Here is a 16,605-nt window from a genome sequence, read left to right on the forward strand (position 1 = left end):
CCATTTTTATGACTCTCTGGGGCCCTAGCACTAGCGCCACCCAAAAAGGACAGAAACCAGCCCGTTCAAGCCAAAGCCGCAAGGAAAAAAGAAGAAACAAGACAGAGTTTAGTCAAAACAGGACTTAAACTGCGAAAGACCCACGGCCTTAGGCCGTACTAGATAAGATAAAACTACCGTGGATTAGGGGTCCAGGGGGAACAAATTATAGACCATAGGTGTATGTTCCCACTAACAGTCTAAATAACAAATACTACACCAGTGGTCTCTTACATGTGTGTATAAGCAAATAGGTAGTGCCTCTCTCAAACAAAATAATATGGGAGAAACCTAACTGGGGAAGACATCCCTTAAGGATAGGAACCCTCACTCACCCGAAGGTGACATGCTTCATCATATGGGTCCTCCTTACCAGTGATGAAGCCCTAGTCAACACTGGGAGCTACTACTTCGGTGTTTAAAGAAGGAGCTCAGAGATGTTTTTAGTAAAGAAGGATGGCGAACCCATAAATGAGATGATGGATGTAGTGGGGTATGCAGCGCTGTATTAAGGAGGGTGTGGGTGACATTAAAACTGACTAAGTAGAATCACTACATAACTTTATTATTGTGTTCTACCTGACAGGTTTAAAAATTCAAAAAGAACAGCACAGTGGCATGGATATAAAACCACTGTCACTAAGTGGTCAACATGTTTCAGCCTATTGATCTTTACTAAAGTATCAGCGGCTTTCTTCAGGACCAGATCTAATGTGTGAAATTTGCTGCTGCAATAAAGTGAAAAAACATATATATATATATATATAGTATTCATACAACACCGGTATTCCTGCGTATTCTTTTTTCTGTCAGGTTATACCCAGGTATCTATACATACAGAAAAAAGAAGAAGGAAAAAGGGGGGAGAGAGAGAGAGAGAGACACATATACAAATTGCTGAGTTATCACATGTAAAACTCTGCATACGGAGTGCATATGTCACTATATTGCAACTTAATATGCTAAAGAAACAGTCAAGAATAACAAGGACTTACCCTCAATTGTAGGATAGTCCTGCCTCACCTCTACCTGGCAGGCTGCTCTGGAGGGAGGCCCCGCTCTATAGGAGATAATATCAGTGTCTAGATCAAGTACACTTATACTCTAGTCTTAACAAACCAATATGGCTATGGCAAACAGAAAGGAAAGAGTGCTCATGAGTGTGACACAGTGTGGACCCTCATGTGCTAGAAAGAGTGGATATGGCATTTTAAGTTTTAACAAATCAAACTCTAAAAAACAAGAAGTAGGGTAAAGTATCCTATTTAGAATCGATATGTCAAGCATCAAGAATTCAAGCACTAAAACAAATCAATAACATCTATTTGTCTTACCTATCCGTCAGTACCTCGTCGCCTGCAAGAGCTCGCCCCGTAAGGTACCGACTGGAAGGTAGACTGGTGACTTTATAGCAGCCCCGTAATTGTTTGCAGCCGTGCACGGGCTGTCTGGGGCCTCGTAGAACAGTAGTCTATGCAAACGCCTGCATTTCGATAGTACATGCGCAATAGAGCAGCGCTCTTAGCCTGCGCCTGCGCGCGAAATACACTATTCTTCCGCGCATGCGTAGAGGGGATACTGTTAAATTAGTGCGCAAATGGATTAGCACTAAGGGCTCTGTTTATAACGATCTAGATCGAGTAAGACACGTCAATTGTGTCTATTTATGACTCAGACCTTCGTGGCTACATTCCAAGAGGAGTATACTCGAACAATATGCAGGCATGTCGAGTAGTCTGCACCACCGCGCATGTGCGGGATAGGGATACTATAGGTCAATATAACACAGCATATCGAGAGATAGTGTTAAATTGCTCACGTGATTGAAAGTAATACACAGATGAACATCTATGATAAATACATATATGATGATTGTATGTTTACACACTGATGTTCATTAGGTAGATCAATGGAGTAAGCAACCACCGGTAAGGCATAGGAGAGACTTATACAAAGTACGATCTACTAATTCAGGTTACTTGCTTATTCACTCTATACTAATCCATAGGAGAGACTTATACAAAGTACGATTTAATAATTCAGGTTACTTGCTTATTCACTCTATACTAATCCATGTATAAATATCGGGGACACATGTCTAATCCTGATTGACTATCCTTAACAATAGTCTACTATTTGTTATACATGGAGACCCAAAGTATATTGTTATTAAAGGTATGAGCTAATTGTTTGAATGAATGAATATTACTCTGTTCGTTTGTATATATGTATGTATATACAGAGTCAGAGAATGCATGTTTATTCCAAATAGATGTTATATGGAAATCCAATGTACATCATCATTTAGACCCACATCATCTGTTTTAAGTCTGTACACCCATTGTTGTTCTTTGCGGAAAAGAAAGTTAGTGGGGTCTGTCAAGTGTGGTGGAATCCAGGGTTTTTCCAATACCACCCAATGTAAATTAATATCTGCGTGTCCTTTATCAATAAAATGATTGGTCAATTTGGTGGACCGTTTGCCGCAACGTATTGTGCTCTTGTGTTCTTGAATGCGGATCTTGATTTTCCTAGTGGTCATACCCACATAGCGAAGTTGACAGGGACACCATATCAGATAGATTAATCGATCGCTGTTACAATTTGTGTGTTTGTCAATTTTCCACGGACGTGAGGTTCCTATGTCAATTTCAAGTGTTTTCTCAGTTTGGACGCAGACTGTGCATGTCCCACATGGAAAATGGCCCACTACCTTCGGCATATTCCACAAAGTGGGCTGTGGATCTGTATTCTTAATGCCATGTGAACGAGTATGAAACAATTTGTCTCTTAGATTCGCACTCCGTTTAAAAGCAAACAATGGCCTTGGGAGAGTCTTGTTAGTTAAGTTCAGCACCCCCCAGTGTTTGTTAATGCTCTTTTTTACGGAATAAGAGAAGCTAGAAAAGGTGTTGACAAATGTTAGTCTCTCGTTTTTTTCTTTCATTGTGCTTTTCTCCAGAAGTGCTTCTCTATTATTAGGGTAAGTCCTTGTTATTCTTGACTGTTTCTTTAGCATATTAAGTTGCAATATAGTGACATATGCACTCAGTATGCAGAGTTTTACATGTGATAACTCAGCAATTTGTATATGTATCTCTCTCTCTCTCTCTCCCCCCCTTTTCCTTCTTCTTTTTTCTGTATGTATAGATACCTGGGTATAACCTGACAGAAAAAAGAATACGCAGGAGCACCGGTGTTGTATGAATACTATATATATATATGTTTTTTCACTTTATTGCAGCAGCAAATTTCACACATTAGATCTGGTCCTGAAGAAAGTCGCTGATACTTTAGTAAAGATCAATAGGCTGAAACATGTTGACCACTTAGTGACAGTGGTTTTATATCCATACCACTGTGCTGTTCTTTTTGAATTTTTAAACCTGTCAGGTAGAACACAATAATAAAGTTATGTAGTGATTCTACTTAGTCAGTTTTAATGTCACCCACACCCTCCTTAATACAGCGCTGCATACCCTACTACATCCATCATCTCATTTATGGGTTCGCCATCCTTCTTTACTAAAAACATCTCTGAGCTCCTTCTTTAAACACCGAAGTAGTAGCTCCCAGTGTTGACTAGGGCTTCATCACTGGTAAGGAGGACCCATATGATGAAACATGTCACCTTCGGGTGAGTGAGGGTTCCTATCCTTAAGGGATGTCTTCCCCAGTTAGGTTTCCCCCATATTATTTTGTTTGAGAGAGGCACTACCTATTTGCTTATACACACATGTAAGAGACCATTGGTGTAGTATTTGTTATTTAGACTGTTAGTGGGAACATACACCTATGGTCTATAATTTGTTCCCCCTGGACCCCTAATCCACGGTAGATTTCCAATATCACCATGTTTTAGGGGTCGGAGCACATACACTGGTGACTGGTCAGCACTGTCTCAGTATGTAGAGTTACAAAACCTTCAGCATCTAGTCACAAAACATGGGGAGCCACCAAGCAAAAAGAGGTACTCTCTCACATCATCTAAAACACTAGAAGAGATAAAGTGGAAAATGCTGGCTTGGTCACCCCTAAATCTGTCTTGATGGGATATACTCAACATCATACAAATGATATTTATATCCATGATAATCTGCCCTGTAATTGTGTTCCTGGTTCCTGTCACTTTGTCCTTGTTCAAATAATTTATTATAACGTCAAACAGGTTCTTATGAAAAGTGAATTCTTTTCAAACCCTTGCATGATATTAGCATATACAATGAGGCAATTTACATTAGAGTAGAAGCCTGAATTATGTTCATTGGGGTAAAGGAACATCGGCTCATCAGAATATGTCAACAGAAAGATCGTATCATCCTCATAGCAGCAATCATCCTTTACTTTCACAACACTTCAGAACAACCACTTGCAATTCCAACATTTCAATAATAGGTCATGAACACAACAAAATCATTCAGTTAGTACCTACATATTACCCATTCATTCACTTTCACTGACAGACTTCACCCCAATCTTTTTACAATACAAACATAAAACAATGCATGCAAAAACATGAATTTTTAAACTAATATACATTACGTCATGCACATGTGTGACTTCAAAGCCTTTTCTCCAATACAGTCTCACTTTTAGCACAACCACCTGTTGCACCACTGGCTCCCAAGCCAGAATATTATGTGATATGGTTAAAATTCCAGACCTTTCCAGAAATCCACTGGTATAGAATTTAACATCTCTTCATAGTCAACTTAAAGAATTCTCATCAGACCATGCAACTTCAAACAAACCACACCCCCTGCTATGTCATTAGACTGTCTGACTGTTTTGACAGTGGCAGCCGCCACAAAAAAAAGGGTGGTGGGGCGCTTGGAGGGAATGCGATAGTGGTCGCGTCAAGCGAGGGGATTAGTAATAATATATTAATGTAAAAAAATAACTTACCTGAAGCCGCAGCCGCCCCTGCATCACGTCGCGCCTCCTCTCCTCTCCTCTTCCTGGCTCCACCAGGCCCTGGGACAAACTCCCATCCAATCACCATCCTGCAGAGCACTCAGGGATTGGCTTAAGCAGGCGGAAAAGACACTCCGCTCAGGGAGTCTGTAGGGTTTCTCCAGCCCAGCTGCTCAGTGCAGCAGGGCTGGAGAAACCTAAGTGAGCATTTGTGTTTTTTTCGGCCTTGTACGGCCACAACACATATGTGCACTTAGGGAGTGCACATAGTACTCCTCTTCCCCCTCCCATGCCTGGGCCCCGCCCCTCCCTATAGTGGTGGCTCAGAGCCGGCAATGAAAAATAAATCAATACTAGAACATTGTTTTATTTTTCATTTGCTGGCTCTGAGCCAGGCAGTGGGCGGTGCTCCTCCACCATTGCGGAGGGGCCGCCACTTTGTTTTGAACACATCAAACTGTTCCTTAAAGTGTTATCAATCTAGCTGTTGACAACACCACAAAAAACATGACGTCCTCATGCTTTCAATAATTTGTATTACTCCATGATATTCTCCTTCATCTACATTGCCATTTCATTGACAATGAGTTACAAGTGATTATTGGATGGTATGTCCATAGAGAAACTTGTGTTTGTGAGATACTATCATAGTTCTTTTATTGACAGCACATAGCAGGCCATCAGAAATAAACACTAGCATGGATTGTGACACCACACACCCCCTGGTACATAAGGGACCTACAATTTCCAAACCTACTTTCCCTGGTAATAGCATTCCTGACCTATTGTCCTCTTTGCTTCTTGGACATTACTTTCCCTGCCTGTCAGGTGTCAATATCAGTGATGAGAGCAGCTTCATCACCAGCCACAAACCTGCCTTATATGTGGGGGCAGATCAGTGAATTATCTAACTAATATGAACTTCTTCTGACCTACATATGACTAAATAATAGCGAGCCCCTTCTTCAGTAACAGTCTCCCATTATTGGTCTTGTCTACAATGAATCTGACAAATTAAGAATAATATTTTGCCACACGCAAGACGGTGACCAGTAGTTTGTTGACCGAGATGCATCCAGTCTGACACTTTCAGATCCAGAGGGTGGAAGCAACTGACGTTTCTTGGGATGCCTCGTGGGATTTGGAACTACAGGGAAGAACTCAAAATTTTACTGCCCATTATGGAACTATACATATGGCACTTGGTGAAGGGGTAACTGAAGTTGGAGGAGTTGGGTGTTGAAGTTTGTTAGTTGCTAGCTGAAGAGGACAAATGGTAAGTTATAATATGTTATGCACATTTACCCTGTTAACTCTGTACAACCATAGTGCATGGACCATTGATTGCTTCTGATGTACTGTGTCTTGGCAGCTATTGTTTTAAGTTATATGAAAACAATAACATTTTGTTTAGAATGAATAAACCTGTCATCAAGGCCATGCCCCAAAGGAGAAAGGCTGTAGTGTGACTTGAATGTCCAAGGGCAACTCTTGAGTGGAAAAAGCTCAACTAAGATATAATACTGTATTCTTTGTTGGGCAATGTAGACCAATCCACTTTCTGAGCAACTTACACCTACATGTAAAGAGATGAGTGCTAATACTATGGGCTTCATTATGAGCCTGTCCCCAATGGCCTGGATTTTTCTCTCCCAGTTTTCCCAGGTGTGAAAACAGTGGTCCCGTACTTACTGGCCAGAAAACACAGCTAGTAAACCTCTTTAGACTTCGGCTGTGACAGTAGTAAGGCCTTGTTTCCAAATAATTCCCAAACATGCCATTTTTCTCCCTGTCAGGGCCCTTCTTCACCTACTGGTCCAGTGCTCTCCACTGTTTAACCATGGAGGCATCTGTTTTACAACTCTTGCTCTGTTCATTGTGTATTTTACTGCCACAGAATAATGGTTGCTTAACCCCATTTGCCATGATCACCTCACTTAGTCTGTCATGCTCTGTCACTGTAACTTAGGGCTCATATACAAACTACTTTTGAATTGCAAAAGGGCTTTTCTTTATGTAAAATAGCCCTTTTACAAGACAGAAAATAGTTTCTGACTCGTAAAAGAACCTTTTCAATCCTTTCCCATTGGAAATAGGAGGCGAGGTGAAAAGGCCACTGGACTCCTATTTCCAATTCAAAAACGTGTATATTAATGTTTTATTATTACTCACGCAAGGGGTCAAATGGCATTTTGTAACACCTAAAGGACAATATCAGTTTTACCTAACCTCCATCACTTCCAAATCAATACAGATCACACTAAATAAAGGATAGTAAACAAACTGGAAATGTACGTGTGTGTATAAGTAGGGGGGCGGGCATTACCTATTAATGAACGAAAACCCTCACTCACCCAAGGGTGAAATGCTTCATCATTGGGTTCCTCCAAGCACACTGGGACTGCAAGGTGCCCATTGTGGGCTTCAACTTCCCCCTCAGGAAGGAGCAGGAGTGTTTTATTCTAGCATGTAAGTGTCTCTATACCTCAGTGGTGCGAGTAAGGGGCAGAGTGCAAAGAATTTTTTTTTAAAAAGTGTGTGAATTAAAAAACTATCTCAGAGGGTACTATTAAACTTTATTCAAATGTCCCACTGGATAGGATTAAAACAGTAACAAGATACAGGGTTATGGATGTCTACCCTGTGCAATGGTCAACATGTTTGTGCCCAAGCTGACAGTACTTAGTTCAGGGCATCCATCAAGACCTTACTATCAAGCCACTCTGCTTAGTTAGAGAAATATCAAAAATTATAAATATAATTATACAAATTTAACGGACCAACCACAATCAATTTGTCTTAATCAGAAGATTTGGTGATCCTGCAGTAAAAAGGAGACCCTCATTCTTATACTCACACACATACATTCCCAGTGAGTTTATATTAATGTTTTACCACCGTACTTGATTTTGAAAACCATTGATGAGTTAGTAAAGCCTGAATTGGATTGTAATTGATTTGTAAAGAGTAATGTGTCTCTTTAGGACAATTTCTTCTTTAGGAAGATTGTTGTCAGCCTGCGTGGGGGGAACAGTTGGGGTGCGGGTGGTGGGGTAGGGGGTGCGTGAATGTTTCCAAAATGGAAAACATTAATTTTTTTAACCCAGATCTGTGACTGGTGGTGAATGTTTTGTCATTGTGCAACATTCCGTCCATCATCTTGTGTGTTTTGCTGTTCACCCTATGTGGGAAGGGTATGCCCAGACGTGGGTTCCGTGCTCACTATGCCACTGGAGTCAATCTATCCTGGCTGAAGGCGGTTGATAGCCAGAAACCGGTCCTAGGATGCTTGATTCCGGTCCAGGGAAGACATGGCTTGGCAGTTCGGGCTGGACTGTTCCCATGAGGCACAGGGTCAGACTGATTTTCATATTGCCATGTCTGAACTGGGGTGGCTTAGTGAGCAAAATAACGATGGATTAAACCCAGATCTGTGACTGGAGGTGAATGTTTTGCCATTGTGCAACATTCCGTCCATCATCTTGTGTGGTTTGCTGTTCACCCTATGTGGGAAGGGTATGCCCAGACGTGGGTCCCGTGCTCACTACGCCACTGGAGTCAAGCTATCCTGGCTGAAGACGGCTGATAGCCAGAAACCGGTCCTAGGATGCTTGATTCCGGTCCAGGGAAGACATGGCTTGGCAGTTCGGACTGGACTGTTCCCATGAGGCACAGGGTCAGACTGATTTGCATATGGCCATGTCTGAACTGGGGTGGCTTGGCGAGCAAAATAACGATGGATTAAACCCAGATCTGTGACTGGGGGTGAATGTTTTGCCATTGTGCAACATTCCGTCCATCAGCTTGTGTGTTTTGCTATTCATTTTTTAAAGCAGCACTTATTCCTTTAAGGAACATAGGGTGCATAAAAGAAACAGCTTTCCACTTTGGAATAAAATCATAGAGATGGTGGACTGCTCTCCCGTGCAGGTCACCATGCCTGTCATTGCAGTCAATCACATAGGGTCGCAAATTGTGACCTGCCTAATGAATATTAATTAGACAGGCCATTCTGAGACCCCATGTGATTTTTTATTTTGTGAACGGGCCTGTTAATACATAGGTCAGTTCACAAAATATTATTCAATTCGCACAATATCAGTGTGCTATTTGTGACCCACTTTTTTGTGAATGGAACAATAGTACATCAGGCCCTTCATCTATTCCTTTCCTCATTTTAAATTTGGACATGAATTGATCTCTGATGCGCTCACCAAGGCATCAAATTATCTGCAACATTTCCATCGGTCCCTCTACCCACTGAACACTCACTGTTAAGTAATACTCCTTATTAATTTGCTTCATTTTTGGATCATAATGTTTGCCCAATCTCTTGAGATACTTTTTGGATTCTTTCAGTATGTTGCCAGCCACAACTTGACATTTTATCTACTCCATGGGCTGAAACAATGCATAAATTCTACTTTTTGTTACAGCATGGAGTGCACAGTCACACATAATATTAAGAAAGCCCTTTCATCCAATGAGTGAATTTGACCTATCAAATTTACTCCAACACCATAGAGTGGCATTTTATCATAATTAGTTGTGGTACAGAAGTGGCAACGCACACCTATTTGTCCTTATGACATTTCACTATGTAATACTATATGAATATCATATAAACGGTTGAGGTATGGTACCAGAATATTGTGTCCTACATCTATTTTCTAAAAAGATCATATCATTGGAGTAAATAATGTAAAATGTACACCTAATGAGACAACCCTTTTGCTGATTATATTTAGGACACAATATTTGTTAGATGATATTTTTGTCAACAATATTCTGACATACAAACTACTTTGGTACTTAGGGGCATATGTATGAACATACCGTTTTGCGAATCCCAAATTGCGATATTTTGTGATTTCCATTTTGAGATTCGCAAACGGGATGTATATAGAAAAATCGCTAGCGATTAGCGATTTCTTAAAAATAGCAAAAAAGTCTCCAAATTTTGATTTGCGATTCCTTAATTGTGAAATTCGCAAATTAAGAAATCGCAAAAGCGGGAATCTGCAATACAGGTGCAGCCTGATGACATCACAACCAGGAAGTGGGAGTGATTTGCTGCACCTGATTGCCTGAGCCACAGTCAGAGGCTGTTTGGAGAGTTTAAGGAGTCAGCACAGCAGAGAAACAACCCCAATGGAGTCCAAGAAGCAACATGAGGGCAAGGAGGGGAAAAAAAGGAAGAGAAAACACAAATTCTCTGACAAGGAGCAGGAGGTGCTCAAAGAGGAGATAGTGTGCATCCATGAGGTCCTCTTTGGGAAAACGGCACTGCGAGTCCCTGAGTCCAGGAAAAGAAAGATCTGGCTGGACATTCAGGAAAAAGTCAATGCTGTGGGTGTGACTCATCGCACTATGGAAGAACTGCGAAAGAGGTGGTATGACATGCAGCAAAGGTCGAAGGAGAGGGTGGCAGCCAGACTGAAGGAGTCGAACAAGACCGGGGGAGGATCATCCACAGCAGCAGAGCCAACACCCCATGAGGAGCTGGGGGAGTCAACCCTCCTGTTATGTTATGTTATTCGGAATTTGTCAAGCGCACGGTCACCCAGAGGTTTCATGGCGCTGAGAGGAGACAGATGGTAAAGAAATAGTCTAACCGTGCGCTTGCTTGACTAACCAAGTCTTCAAAGCACCCCTGAATTTCGCCAGATTAGTACAGGTCCGAAGAGACAGGGGGAAGCCGTTCCAAATCTTAGGGGCAAGGTAAGCAAATCGACATCCGCCAAGTCGTTTTCTCTTGTACAGTGGTAGCTTGAGGAGGGACTGGTGGGCAGAGCGAAGGTTACGAGTTGGTTCATATTTATTTATTAGATGATTAATGAACCTTGGGCTATTGCCATGAAGGGCCTTGTGAACTAAGCATCCCACTTTAAAGGTGATCCGGTGAGTGATAGGAAGCCAATGAAGAGAGGCTAACAAAGGTTTCGCCGAATTCCTGCGATTGCTTTTGAATATTAATCTGGCAGCTTGGTTTTGGACAATCTGCAGGCGTTTGGATAGAGTAAGGGGGAGGCCCAGATATATAGAGTTCGAAAAATCAAGGCGAGAAAGAACCAAGGCAATTACCACTTGGATGAGGGCAGAGTGTGTCAGAAGATGGGCGATTTTCTTGATCTTTCGAAGTTGAAAGAAGCTAGAAGAAACCACTGTTCCGACCTGGTTTTTCAAAGAGAGGTCGGCGTTAAGGCTCTTCACCGACTGAGAAGGCTTAGGAGGGGAACCCATCGAGGATGGCCAAAAGTGAGGGCCCCAACTAGTCGCGCTATTACCAGGGAGTACCAGCTCAGTCTTTCCGGGATTGAGCTTTAAGTGATTCTCGTCCATCCAGCCCTGGATATGCATCATAGTGGACTGAAATTCTTCAGCCGAGTCCGCAGAGTTTAAAGGGAAGACCAGTTGCAGGTCGTCTGCGTAATTATAAATGGTGACTTTCCTATTTTTTAGGGACTGCAGCAATGGTTTCAGGTATAGGTTAAATAAGAGGGGGGACAATGATGAGCCCTGCGGAACACCGCACGTGGTGGGGAGTTTAGGTGCCATAAAGTTCTCCAGTTTGACTGCCTGGGATCGGTCCTTCAAGAAGGATTTGACCCAGGCGAGAGCCGACCCGCTAAGGCCGGCTTGTTCGACACGGTGTAATAAGATGGTGTGATCCACCGTGTCGAACGCAGCCGATAGATCCAGGAGTACAAGGGCCTGATGATTGTCATTGTCGGCGTTAGACCTTAAAGTATCAAGGACAGCAAGAATAACCGCCTCAGTGGAGTGTGCCTGGCGGAACCCGGCTTGGTTTGGCTCAAGGTAGTCGGATGTCTCAATGAAATTAGAGATGCAGCTGGCCACATGTGCTTCAAGCAGCTTGGCCCCAAACGGAAGAAGAGATATGGGCCGATAGTTAGAGAGAACAGATACGTCCGCGCCTGGCTTTTTAATTAATGGGACCAAAATAGCATTTTTAAATGAGTTTGGAACTATTCCAAGTGATAAGGAATTATTCAGAAGTGGGAGGATTCCCTGAGGTAGTATAGAATAAACTTCCTTCAGTATATGCGGGGGACAGGGATCATTGGGGGAACCAGACTTTACCCGATTCATAAGCTCCACCAGTTTGGGAAAATCGATGTGGGGGATAGACTGGAGTTTGTGTGGGTTTTCGCAAATTTCCTTGCTTGTTGCCCTGGTATGAGTCGTCTGGATGCTAGCTTTTATAATATCAATCTTCTCCCTGAAGAAATCGTTAAGTTGATCACACAGTAATTGAGTCGGGGGTTGGGAGGGGGAGGTGTGGGTGTCATTGCATAGATCGTTAACTACTTTAAAAATTTCTCTCGACTTATTATGAGCTGTAGAAATTTTATCAGAGAAGAAGGCTGCCTTAGCAGCTAAGATGGAACTATTATAATTCCTCCGAGCTGTCGTAAATAAGCGTCTGTCTTTTTCATGATAGCCCTGCCTCCATTTTCTTTCTAATTGGCGGTGTTCTAATTTTTGAGTTTTTGCATGAGAGCGTCAGTGGTGTGGATGACATAGACAGCTCCGACCCTGCAACCAGCAGCCAAGGTAAGATGCATGCCAAATATATCTGCACAGATCCCCATCCCATGCACACATTCAGGAATGTGCAAAATAGAAACAACACATGTCACTCCGGTCCAATTCTTACAGCACACCCAGCAATGCATCATGAGAGACGTAGTAAGATGTATGATAGTGTGTCCATGAGACATAGGAAATCAAATGCAACATGTGGATCAGTGATAAGGGAATAAGACAGTGTCAGAAGTTAGCCAAGACAAATTGTAGAAACTTTATTGAGTGCAAAATGCAGACAATGACACAAACTCATGTATTCCCCTTTACATCCACAGCACAATTAAGGGCACTTGATGACAGTGCAGAGGGAGATGAGTTTGGACATCCTGAGGACCAGGCTGATGATGGGGACTCAAGTGAAGAGACAGAGCACACAAAAATCATGCGCAGGAAGCGCACACATGTGCCCCCACTGCCTCCATTGGAGGATGACATAGAGGCCACAGGGGAGGAGAGTGAGCAAAGAGAGTCAAGGCAGGGTGTGTCACACATGCGTGGGCAGGAAACCCCACAAATGAGTGTGCCAGGAACGGAAACACGCAGATCAAGGCCCAGGACCAGCACTGCCACCGATGAGGAACACACAGTCTTTGCAGGTCTTGAGAACAGCATGCTGCAGGTACAGCGCCTGCAACAGAAATCATTGCGCTCCATTAATAGGCAGCTCAGCAGACTCAACAAGAATCAGCGCTACATGGGGGAGGGCATCATGGCCATGGCAGGTGCCATACGTGACCTCTTTGACACTCTTAAGCATAACCAAGATGCCAGGGACAGGGCTGCCCAACGTGCCAATACACGTCTGCATAACTACACAAAGGGGGTGAACCGCCTGTGCACCACCACCAGCAACTTGACCCGTCGCAGCATCACCATGCATGTGAAAATGTCACACTGCTGCCAAGACATTGCAAGAGGCCTGGCGCAGGTCACCAGTGCAGTTGAGCAAATACAGACGGCAAACTCAGGTGGCACAGCACTCATGGTCTCTTGGGAGAGAGAGGAGACATCAAGTAGGAGTAGCAACACACCAACATTGCCAGATGCAAGAAGGCGCAGTGGCAGACAGGGTGCAGTACCTAGGTACCCAACGGAGGGCCCTCAGCCTGGAGATCGACCAGCACCAATCCATCACCGGAGGAGGTGAACTGTACAGCTAAACAGTTGCGTCAATGGGTGATGCAACCCATTAATACATATTGAACACTTTTTTGGGAACTACCTGCACTGTGTACATAACATGTGCTGGGTACAGCAACAGTGAATGTGTTTGAACTATGAATAAACACAGCATTGATTTCAATCATTATTTTGCCTCAAGTCATCATTACTCACCTAGAAGTAGTTCTGTGTGATCTCAGTCCGTCTCTGACGTCCGGCAGTTGCCCCAACTCCTGATGCTGGTCTGCCAGGGGGAGCAGGGCAATCGTCATCCGATGTGTCTGTATCGGTCATGTCAATTGTGCCTTTCCTCATACCCATGGTATGGAGCATTGCACAGCTTGCCACGATTTTACAGCAGGTCTCAGGTCTGTTTTGCAGTGCTCCTCCGCTTTTATGCAGGCATCGGAACCGGCTCTTTAGGATTCCAAACGTACGCTCTATGACGCAGAGCGTAGGTCTGTGTGCCCTGTTGTATCTCCTCTCCCTCGCATTGGCTGGATCCAGGTACGGGGTCAGGATGTTGCCCCACACCGCATAGGCACTGTCACCGGCAGGGATAGACACAATAGGTGAGTCAATGTCCCCCCCCTCAGGAGATGTAGTGGATGAATGGATATGTGTAAGTTCCTTCCTTTGCTCTCAGAAGATCATAGGAAGGCCACGGTGCAGGCCTTGATTGGTTCAAGATTGGACTACTCTAACGCCCTAAATCTTGGCCTGCCGGAGTATCTCCTGCAATGGCTGCAGGTGGTCCAGAACTCGGCTGCGCAGGCCATTTTTGGCCTCTATAGGCGAGCCAGAGTCTCTGGCCTTTTGCAGTCGCTTCACTGGCTGCCTATCCGGAAGCGGATAGTTTTTAAGGCCTTGACCCTGGCCCACAAGACTCTCCACGCTTCGGGAGCAAAATATCTCCAAATGAGGCTTGCTTTCTACCATCCGGCCCGATCTCTGAGATCTGAATCATTGTTCCTTGCTATGGTTCCTCGAGTAAAAAGGGCCCGCATTAGAGGTCGCTCTTTTAGGTTGCTGGCGCCACAGTTTTGGAATACTTTGCCCTTGGCATTACGCAGCACTTCTAATTTGCTGACTTTTAGAAAGGGCCTTAAAACTTGGATTTTCGCCCTTTAGTACGTTTTTTTTCTTTTCTGCTGGGTCCGTTTTGTTTTACTGTGTTGTGTTATTCTGCTACAGGCTCTCAATAAAAGCGCCGGAACACTCTATGGAGTAGCCGCGCGCTATAAAAGACTAAATTAACATAACATGTGTGTGCCATGCATTTACCTAGCAGGTATCCCTCTCCAAACTCTCCAACATTCAGACGTCTGTGTATCCCACTATGTCTAAAGATGAAAGAGTTGTGTGTACTGCCAGGTTATTTAGGTACAATGTCATTGATGATATACTTAGCATTGTACACAATCTGTATATTCAAGGAATGGTAGCATTTACGGTTTCTGTAGTCATATTCAGTTGCTGATGGGGGTGTGATGGCCACATGGGTCCCATCAATGCAGCCAATGACGTGAGGGAAAGGTGCAATCTGGTAGAAGTCAAGTTTTGTTTGCTGAAATGCCTGTTGGGTGCTGGGGAAGTATATGTGATGTGATAGCCTCTGTAGCATTGCATCTAGAAAGGCATGGAAAAAGCGTGACAGGGCACTCTGTGAGACCCTGCCAACCTCTGCTATGATCCATTGAAAACTCCCTGAGGCCAGGAGGTGAAGGGAGCATAGGACCTGCACATGGGTGGGAATTGTTTGGGTCCTGCGTGTTGGGTGTTCCAAATAGGGTTTCAGCTCCTCAATCAGGTCACTGATGGTCTGTGGGTGCAGCCTGTACTTGTCATGGATCTCCTTTTCAGTCTGCTGGAACAGAGTGATGCGCAGCCTGAAGATACGTTCTTGTCCCATTCCTGTGTGTAAGAGCCCGAATACGCATCCTCCTGGCTATCACATATAGTACTGCCATTGTGGAAGGTTCTGTTGCATTGTGGGCTGGTTTTTAAGTACCTTGCACCTGGTTACCGCCTGCATGCACTTGGTGTTAATTGCGATTTCTTATTTTGCGAATTTGCAATTTTCGCAAATTGGGATTTTTCATACATGTCCTTGCGATTTCTTAAATTGCGATTTCCATTTTGCGATTTTCGCAAACTGAGAAAATCGCTATTTAAGAATTCACAAGAATATTTGCATATTTTTTGTTTCGCAATATTAGAAATGGTTATTTTTTCGATTCCTTAATATTGCGATGCGATTTTGCTCATACATCGCGTTTTGCAAATTTTTAGTCGCAAACGCTCTTTATTGCGATTCACAGCATTTGCGACTAAAAATTCAGTTTATACATATGCCCCAAGGTGAGTGCCATTGTATCTTTGTTTTAAAAAATTTTGATGAAAACCAGAGACTTCAGCATATTTGTGTACAGCGATTAGGAGCAGGCACAAACACTCAGCTACTAAAAACAGCAAAATTTAGAGGTATAGTTACCTTTTAGAGGTCAGAAGTCAGACTGATTAAATTACCGTAACATATAGGTAGTAATTGGAACTGCTCATTAGGCTTAAACAGTGACTATGAGCACCATCATTACATTATACAAGATAAAGGAAATCTTTTCCTTATTGTGGCAAACTTGGATGTTTCTGAGCATGCAAAAGAGTTATCAAGGACTATACCATGGGCACATAAAAAGGGGCTTCAACTTCACTGTGGTCACTAGAATAAGGAAGAGGCTCAGGTCGAGGGGTTGGTATGGACAGGTCCCTTTTATCAGTGCGAAGAACCACTGTTTCCGTAAGGTCCCACAGGAAAGATAAGGTAAGAAAAAGGAAAGGGCAGGGCAACAGAAATACCAACAGTCTCTTCACTTCAGT

This window comes from Lissotriton helveticus, chromosome 6 (genome assembly GCF_964261635.1).
Source record: "Lissotriton helveticus chromosome 6, aLisHel1.1, whole genome shotgun sequence".
Lineage (NCBI taxonomy): Eukaryota > Metazoa > Chordata > Amphibia > Caudata > Salamandridae > Lissotriton > Lissotriton helveticus.